This window comes from Oreochromis niloticus, linkage group LG9 (genome assembly GCF_001858045.2).
Source record: "Oreochromis niloticus isolate F11D_XX linkage group LG9, O_niloticus_UMD_NMBU, whole genome shotgun sequence".
Taxonomy (NCBI): domain Eukaryota; kingdom Metazoa; phylum Chordata; class Actinopteri; order Cichliformes; family Cichlidae; genus Oreochromis; species Oreochromis niloticus.
In genome coordinates, this window is record NC_031974.2 from 9,464,810 (window position 1) to 9,475,025 (window position 10,216).

The 10,216-nt window shown below is 37.1% G+C and overlaps 1 long non-coding RNA gene across 1 annotated transcript; it reads left to right on the forward strand.

The window, feature by feature from the left end:
• The first annotated feature begins 5,002 nt into the window (after positions 1–5,002).
• Positions 5,003–8,933, forward strand: LOC109203541 (uncharacterized). Its single transcript, XR_002063272.2, has 3 exons — positions 5,003–5,192; positions 8,291–8,423; positions 8,510–8,933. It is a non-coding gene; the product is annotated as an uncharacterized LOC109203541 (long non-coding RNA).
• The last annotated feature ends 1,283 nt before the right edge of the window (positions 8,934–10,216 follow it).

The following is a 10,216-nucleotide window of genomic DNA, read 5'->3' on the forward strand; positions in this document are numbered from 1 at the left end:
TTTATTTTTGAATCCCAATTTAATGTCCGTTATCAACGCATACTGCTTACCAATCTCGCTGCTCAGACATAGCGTTGGTTGTTAACCATCATGTCAAATTTGAAAAAAAAAAATGAAGATGATGACTGGAAAAAAGCTTAACTCCATCCTTTAAAACAGTGGTCCACAGACCAAATGGTGACATCACAAATTGATACAAGGTGAGAGAATGCTTGCACTTTGTCAGAGTTCACTGGGCAAGCACTGCCTGCCTTGCTTACCCTGACAGGATTGCACTATTATTATCCCATCCCAGGTCTTTGTATTTACATCTGACAACTAATTGAAAAAATCTAACTTACAATCAATACAAACTGTAGTTTCTTTGGCATGGAAACAGTTACATAACTATGCAAAGTCTAAACAAATGATTAGATTTTGCTGCCCATTATGAAGGAGTTATATTGTAGCTTGGGATGTAATTTTGAAACTGCACTTTTATCTTTCTTGCCCACCTCATTCTTCAGGGTTGACACAATCCCATAATGCATGTTTGGCTTTGTAGGCCTGCTATTTAGTCTATAAATAACTAAAATAGTGTTTGTCTGGCTTCAATCTGCTCTGCAACTGCTTTAATCTTAGCATCATGAAAGAAGTGGTGCCTAGCTATTCTTCAATCAAGCCTCAACAGTATATTTGGGAAGAAATCACAAGGCAGATGTTTTGAATTCAAGCTTGTTTAAGATTTATATCACTAGTGAATGAGTTATTTGCTGCTCAAATAAGTTTTTTTATGGTCAGAGTGGTTTTTTAATCAAACATAAGCACACTGTTGAGATAGATCTTAAGATTAAAATGAAGTCTGAGAGCATTATTTAAAATGAGGCTGGAGAAAGCGAGGTGTCCTGACTGCATAAATTCAAAATGAGAAAATGTCCTTTCATTTCACTTTCTGAGCACACAGATACAAGGAGAACTTTAAGGATTTTTAGAATAGAGAATACACCGAGGTATTTCTGATTAGTCTCACAAAAGTTGTGTTATGTAATCTGCCACTTTGCTTTTCATAAATTATCTTGAATACGAACAAACCCAATCACATTGCCAGGATTTTTGACTGTAGGTGCATTCTTCCATCACCAATAGGGTATTGATTTGGGAGACCAATTGATTTTTCTTCTATTGAGCCAACTCCATTCATATTAGTAACCAATACATTTATTATCCCAAGAGAAGGAGAGATATTGATTTAGTTAAACCACATGACCCTGGTTCTTTTGCTTTCAACATGCAGAAACCTGTCTATGTTTATACACATATGTTATTTTAGAACTTTATTTGAGTTTGAGAAGATTACCATATTACCTCAAAAGTTTCTTTGTTGTTCACTTACACAATAAATGTTTTTTTTAATTCAAAAAAGTACTTCATTTACTTTTTATTAACATGAGCAGTTAAATATATAAGAAATCTTTTTGGTTTTGTTGAATATAAATGCTGGTTTCCTGGATCATGAAATCTGCAAGGGAAAACCTTTCTACCTTTCACACATCATCTTACTGCAAACAGCCATCAGGCAGTATCTTGTTGTCATAAAGGAATGGGCATTATTAAGAACTATACTCTGGTAGGCTGTGGTTTTTAAACAATGCCCAGTTGGTACCCAAACTGTTATAGTTCAGGAGAGAGAGCGGGCCATATAATGTTTAAAAGGTTCGATCCCTGGCTGCTCCAGTCTGCAGGCTAAATATCCTTGGGCAAGATACTAACCCCAAGTTGCTTTCTGATGCATCCATCAGATTATGAATGTGTGTCAATGTTAGATAAAAAGCACTAAAGCACAGAAAAAAGTGCTTGTGTGAATGGGCGAATGAGGCACTTTCTATAAAGTGCTTTGAGTGCTCTGGGAGAGTAAAAAGGTGCTATATAAGAAGTCTATTTACCAAACTGTGCCAAGACAATATCTCCAACAGTATCACCACCAGTCTGAACTGTTGATACAGGGCAGGATAGATCCATTCTTTCATGTTGTTTAGGCCAAATTCTGACACCACCATCCAAATGTGGAAGCAGAACTCAAGACTCACGAGACCAGGCAACATTTAGCACTCTTCTGTTGTCCAGTTTGGATAGTCCACATGAATTGTAGCCTCGCTTTCCTGTTCTTCACTTACAGGAGTGGCAACCACCAATACTATAAACATCTGTCATATTAAAAAGACATTTTTCTATTGATCTTTTGAAGCAAGATCAATTTAAGCACTGATAGTGTTGTAGCATTTAGTCATCTTTTTGACCTCTAAACAAGAAAAAAAATTACTCAGCGGGTACATTCAGATGTCAACACATGTGAACCTGATTTTTCATGTGGGATTCAGTGTATCAAGGACATGCAAACGTAACCATAGGTTAATATTACGTGTTTTTTGTTCTATGCAAATTCAACCCAATCCAACACCTATTTTATTTTATACATTTCTGGATTTATACAGGTATAAAATCAATGAATAATTCAGAACGACAAAAGAACAAATAAGAGCATTGTCCATCGCTGAAATATTTGGAGTTTTCCTTTCTTTGTAACTTTGTGGCAATGTCTCAGATCTGTGCTGCAAAAGCTCAGTGAGGACCTGAATATGAATGAAACAGTGTCAGTGAAATCTGGAAATGATCAGAAAACAAAACAGCTGTAAATCAAGAGGTAAGTAATGGACCTTACACACATTTAGATGACTTTACGGAATTGGTGACTAAAGTGCTTCAGAACCAGTTTTTAACCACAAAACGATTAACATTAACCATTTTGTTTATTTATTTATTTTCATGTTTTCTTCTGTTTCATTTGAAAGAACAATTCTTAAAGATAAAGGATTGCTGCCATTACTGTGTGTTTATCCATTTTGGTATTGCATGTGAAACGAATGCAAACGTTTCTATTTAGCAAGATTAAATTTAAGTTGTTTGAATCAATGCAGTCGTATTGTTGGGACTGAACATTTGGGAATTCCAACCTGAACAGATTCACAGGTGGTAATTTGTATGCTAATAAATGCCACTGATTCAGTGTTTACTTCACCAGGTGGGTTTTCAAAGACACTCAGATTTGCAAATAGGTCTACGTGGACCAATGTCATTTAAAGCAGCGAAGTGCTAAAACTGGAATGGTTTCAGATGTTTGTTTCATAAAAATGTGTCACGTTACCAAACTCAAAACAAAAAGTGTTTATTTTCATTTTTAGGGACAGTTCATCATTCTAGACACAAAAAATGTGTGAGCACATGCTGCATCAACACAGTCCATCAATATGTTATTTAACAGCACTGAGACTAATTACCCTTAAAAACAAGCTGGATCTTTGGAATGAACTGGTAATTACATACACAGGGCATACTCTGCAGACAAACGAGGTTAAAACCAAAATAACCTGCAATCATTGACCTTTAATAAAAGCTGAAAATATGCTTATACAGAAAAAAATAGAGGCATTTTAACCATTTTGGAAATAAAAACATGACAGCAGAAATGAAACAGTTGATGTTAAATCAGGGTCGTTTTTACACTGTGAACCCTGCTCCAGAAACTGGATTTAGGGAAAACTTGGTGACCCTCTGGCAATAAGTAATGATTTCTTAAATGAAAATACTGTAGCTACCTAACACCAGCTTTCTCCCCTGAAAGCTAAGGACTGCCCACCTTACCTATGAAAAGTAAACACTGGATCTCCTCTTGGTGTCCCTACTCTAGCTGCAATCAGAGATACACAAAATTTCGCTGCAACTGTAACTGTCTATCAAAGATTTCAGTCAACATGTTACACCACAGTTTTGCAGAATCATGTTAATTTATAAGAAACTTATGGGAGAAGTGACTACTTAAACCTAACTCAGTGCAATAAAATCTTTTTACTTTAATTCAACCGCTGTCCCATTCACTAACATGGAGGGGCAGGTTTTCTGACTAGGAGTTAAAGTGTGATATAGCAAGTCAGAAGTATATAGAAATAAGACATAATTTGTACTGTGAGGCAGTGATTTGCTGATCTGTGCAGCAGATCAGTATCCACTGCTCTTTAATGAATTTATCAACATATATTGTTACAGTATTTCATGGGAAATTTTTTTTCAAAACATTTTTACACAGAAACATAACTTTAGTAACACATTATACTGGCCTAAAGATCCAATATCTGATTTTAAAACTTGCAATTTTACTTGCTGAGCTGCACCTCTTTTTGAAAATAATCTCACATCTTCCTCTCTTGTTCTCTCTTTTTACATCTTTCCCATCTGTGTGTGTCACAGATTCTTTTCTAACCCTCGGAAATACAGAAACTCTAAACTTGACTTAGAAGATACATTGTATGGCAAACTAAACAGTGTTTGGTGATTGTGATGACCCGCAGCACCCTGCCTTCCTTATGGGCTGCTTGTGTCTTGTTTGCAGGCACTGGAGAGGCGGAGTTCCTGTTCACAACTAGTAACACTGGCAGCACCTGGGCCCAGTAAGCCAGGGCTCCATCAAAAGCCTTTAGAGCGTAGCTGTGCGCCAGCTCATTCTCCTGAGACACCTGGTTGGGCTCTGGTTGCTTTTGGTTTAGTTCAGTTCTTGCATTTAACACCATTACATACATCATTTTTCCACCCATGTACTCCTTCACACCACTGAGGATGCTGACTACAAACACACCGTAATTTGTGCTTTTGACAATAGTTTGCTTTTTTCTGTTTTATTTACTTGAAATAAAATGATTTGGAAGACATTCCCATGCAACTCTGGGTTTTTGTCATGGCCCAGTATGTGACAAGTGGAGGCTCGTCCATTTAAGTATGATTTGTTTATAGCCGTTTTGGGTTTGGTTGTATGGATTTGTTGCCAGGATAGTAGGTTTGTTGAATCATGCAATGTGAATTGTTTGCTTTACCTTGTGTCTAAGAGATGCTTGTTTTTGAATTTGGGTTGTTATTTTGATTCATTTGAATTGTGTCTCAGGTTAGTGTGACACCAAGCAGGTGTGACTGATTAGCAGTGATTGTGAGGTTCTGAAGTGGGATAAGTGTTTGTGGAGTCTCCCTTTGTAGGAATGGCAGCATAGTCCGTTTGTCCGTTTTGGTTTGTTTGGTTGGTTGGTTGGTTTTTTGTTTAGGTGCGTGCTTGCGTGTGTGTGCCGATGCACTCAGAGCATTTGGCTTGGCAACATTTACAGAGCTGTCAGGTGAGTAGCCAGCTTGTTGGGGGCCTAACCTGGTTACTGGGTTGAATGTTTAAAAAGCCCACCGCTAATCTGCATGAAGACTAGGGCTTATGATATAGGTAAGCTGGGATAGGCAGGTAAGTAGGCTGAGATTTCCACTTTAGTGAAGAATATTTGTCTTTAAGTGCACTAATTGGCCTGGGGCAACACTGTTTTGTTGACTGTTTTTATTGTTTTCTGCATGAGCCTTGAAGAGTCATGGCAGGTATAGAGGAATTTGTTGTTGCACCGTGTGAAAGTTTCCTAGATCAATGCTTTAAAGATCAGCTGTTGAAAGTTGCAGATGAGTATGAACTTTAAGTGGGCTTGGTGATAAGCATTGTAAAGGCACTGAAATCTGAGATTAAGTTGCAGTTGATTGAAAGGGTGTGTTCGTGGCTGGTGCCATTAATAGTGCCACGGAGTTTCACCAGGAACCTTGACTTTTGAGCAGCAGAAAGAGCTAATGTTGTTGTAAATGTCATATAAAAAAGGAAAGGCAAAAGTTAGAGCTAAAGAGACAGAGGGTGGAAGTGGAAAAACACAAGTTGGAGGCTAATAAGCAGGTGAAGATTGAATTATTATTATTTTTAAACAACACATTTATTTCTCAAATAGACATCAGGTTTTGTCAGAGAAGGAAAAAACAAATTCACAGAAATACAGGGCTGAAGTATAATTGACCATCTACAACAGAACACACCACATTATTAAAACACCACTGAGAAGAAAAATCAGTTAAATTATTCAACAATGAACAAAACTAAAATTTGGCTTTAACTCTATATTTAACCAGCAAAATGAAAGTTGTATCAACCCCCTATTATTTATTTTATCTTTTCTACTTTTATATAGAGAAAATTTTGGTTGACCCAGCACAAAATTTAACTGCTTCCTTTTTTTGGGGGGGGGGCACCAAACCAAAATGCCAATGGAGACTAAGCCACTCCACATTTTTTAAAGACACGCATTTACATTCAAGAAACATATGAAAAATTGTTTCTATTTCTTGATAAAAGGGACATCATTCACTTGCATCTTTCTTAACCTTGGGCACAAAACTATTAACAGCAATGGCCCAATGCAAAATCCTCCATTGTACATTACCTGACCCCTTATTCAGTGGGGGTGCACAACCTTGCCACAACTAAAACACTCCAAAGCACCAGAAGTCACATGTCAAGACAACTTTCTCACCAGTAATTCATCACTGATAAACAGAGGAATGTTTGCAATCAAGTCCTCTCAGTCAGACTCACCACACGCTTCACACCACACTCCCAGCATGCAATGAGAGAAAGAAAGAAAGGATGTGTTGACAGTGTAAACAGGTTGTGAGATGTCAACATTTTCTTACTATTTAGCAAGTATCCTCATGTTTTTACTTGAAGCAACGCCTGATTGCAGCACATTAAAATAAACTAAGCTCCACTTTGACCTTTGTTTATGACATGTATTTTACCCAGACACCAGGGGGCGAAAGAGACATTTTGCCTTTACTTTTGGGGAGCTATTACGTTGTCCTTGTTTTTGTTTGTTTTTGTAGTCATTGGCACTGACTAACCACTATTGTTTTACAAGATCCAGTTAAGAGCTATAAAGTGCATCTTTCACATTAGACATGACATTTTTCATTTCCTCATTCACACAGTTGTTCTCAAAGCACATACCTGAGGTGATTAATAAGCACCTCAGGTATGTCCCTGTATTTGTTATATTAACACACATGATTTCATTATGAGTTTATATTTGTGATCGCTGGACATTTTGGATTTATCAGCTCAGAGCAAAATCTAAAGGCCACATGTTTCCAACAGTATAACTCTGTATCGCTGTGGACAACGAGGTAGCTGTCTGGTTGTCAGCCAGTTCCCCCTGCACTGAAACATTTACCTTATGTTGCTATAGCAACTACTGTTTAAAGTAAGCTCTGTCTGTATGACTGGTTTTTCACCTAAAACAGTGATCAATAAAAATAACTGAAAAGATGCAAAGATTTCTGAGTGAAGTTGAGGCCAAAAGAACTTTTCAATCCAGGCTGCAGAGGCTCTGAATCTGCTCTGATAGCATTTTATGTTAAACTAATGAAGGTGAAAAAAAAAAGTTTAGCAACTCAATGTACAACACATGTGTCAAATTTTAAAGTTTGACTTTGGCATCTTTCCTAACACAAATCATTGAAATTGTCCTTAACTGGTCTAACTAATACACTGATCCATAAGCAGACTCTTACCTGCTGGTTCAGTATTCTCATGTTCATTTGCTGCCCCCAGCATTTGGCCTATGTCACGTTACAGCTGATTGGTTAATGCAATCTACCCACTGGTATATATGACTCATATATGACTCATGTGAATCTTCTAAATATAATGGACAATAAGAGTCACTATTTTTTGTTTTTAAATCACTGACCTTAATACATGTATGGAATCCACCAATAAAGATCTAGTTTGTTGGTGTCTGATTTATTTGCTGTGATTTTCACTGAAAACATACAAAAATGCAGTTTAAAAAAAATCCCACCACATACATTTTATCTGCTAAAGCATATTCAAGTTCACTAAGAGATGATGGATCAGATAATGCTGGTTAAAATGACTCATTTCCTGTGTCCTGTTTTTTTTAAGACAAATTGCCTGGTCTACACTGATGTGCACTCATCTTTCTCAGTCCACTGGATTAAAATGGAGGCTGTGCTCTTTAGTTACCTGTTGCCATGTAAAATGATCATGCATTGGAGCTCTAATGTAGATGTTGTTTTTCCATTGCCCACACATAAGCCTAATTGAGGGTGAATATACAGAACTTATTTATTGAACTAACTCTGATCACCTGTTTTAATTAACTCCTAGTTTAAGTTTATACACAGAGTTGGTTGCTTTAACCTGAATTTTGGAATAGATGTGAAGACTGATGCGTCAATGATGCGTCTGTGGGAAATCTACGCTGTAACTTAAACCAGAACCAGAACCCCATTTTTACCCAACCTTCCACGTAACCTGACATGCACCTCCTGGGAAATGTAACTACATTTCTGTCAGTACATGGCGAGGAAACTCTCAGCTTTGGTCTCATTGCAGAGGACTTCACTTCCTGCCCTCATGTGTTTCTTCATAATTAGAATCACCTGTGCCCTACTTTACTACATTTCCCCCATCGGCCATGTGTTACGTCACAACATGAGAAAGATGTGCAAGGAAGAGATGAGAACTGGTCAGTTCCAGTTTTACACAGTATGAATATGGATGTGGCATTTATTTGTCATGCCACTTGATAAAAGATGTGCTCTTGTGTTTCAGCTCATTTAGGATCCTCCTCTGCTTTTACTCTTTTGTCTTCTTGAGATGTATTTAAGTGATTAGAAGATCCTCAGTCATTCAAGGGGAAATTATTTCTGGGTCTCAGGAAGAGACAGAACGTGAGTAAGCATACATTACATAATGAAAAGCATCCTCTCTGTTCACCATCTCCTAAGCCAGTGCATCTCAGCACCTTTGTGTTTAAGAAGCTGGTTGTTCTCCTTGTGGCAATGGCAATCAGACCTGCCTTCTTCTTCAGGAGTGTATGGACTGATATATGTGTACTTAAGACTTTGCTTGAAACTGAATTTACTTTTGAGTTGAGTGCCTTATTGATTCAATTGTTGTTGAAAAAAAAGAGAATGGAAAAAATGCACAGAAAAAAATTATAATGAAATGATTTGTATTAAAATCAGTTTAACATGAAGCCAAAACAGATGTGTCAGTTCCTCCAACAAAGCCAACAGAGTCATTTAAAAAAAAAAAAACTCCAATGTTAGCTTTTCTGAGTAAAATCAAACACCAAATCCAATTTTCTATATCTATTTACTTAATGAATGAGTCTTTTGGTTAAGTCTTAAAGCGTGACATGTGTCATTGTGTAAACTGGTTATGCCAACCACAGTTGGCAGAAGTTAAACACAGCTACAGCACAGATGAAATTTCCTAAACACGATGATTGATATGCTGGTTTGGAGTGCACAGCCAGGAAGGTGAGTTTAAAGTTGATATAAACAATGGATAGAAATGAAAGAGGAGAAAGAGTGTGTACAACATGGTTGGAGAGGTCGAGGAGAACAATAGTTTCAATAGAACAAGGTAGAAGAATTCCCCATTGCCTCCTCTAACATCTCATGTATCATAATGTTACTAATCAGCGTAGCCACTGTCATTGGAGTCACATCGGCAAATGCATTTCTCTATCTCAATAAATCACATTCAGTTCTTCCAAGTGATCTCTCCTTATTAAATATTAGATACAGAGCACTCCTGAACGTTTCTTCCTGTTAAAAGGGAGTTTTTCCTTTCCACTGTCACCAGCTGGTTGCTCATCAGGATCTGTTTCATTGTTAGAATTGTCTTGATGCTTTTGTATGGTCTTTACCTTACAATACAAAGTGTCATGAGGCAGCTGTTGCTGTGATTTGGTCCTATATAAATAAAACTGATTTTATTTGAGAGTAATGTGTGGCAACCCAGCAGATATAAACATGTTTTAAACCTTGTACAAAAGTATAATTTCCTATTGGAATCACCTCTGTGTGACAAGTGTGCCAACACTTCATCTACTCCATTACTAAAATAAACCTCATCACTGTAGTTGTCATGTTGGTGCCGTTTAGAACTTTTATTATTAGCGGTAATACAGTTACTTAGGTATATAGTATTTTGTTCTCATTTTGGCAGAGTCATCATCAGTTACACTGTCTATAGTTTTAATCCTAAATGACAATCTGTCTAAACTTCACACGGTAAATGTCATGCGTTGGTGTTTGCAGTTAATTAATCAAGTACTTAACTCTCAACTGGGTTTATAATTAGCTTAAATATTTGTCATGGTGGTGTTAACAAGGGTCAAACTTCACTAATAGCCATTTACATTCTGCTATACTCCTCGTTGCTTAGTTTCTTTGCTCATTAAGATGTTCACATCACACAGACACTTCTTGATCTCCCCTATTATAAACCTGAAGTCCCCCAGAAGCC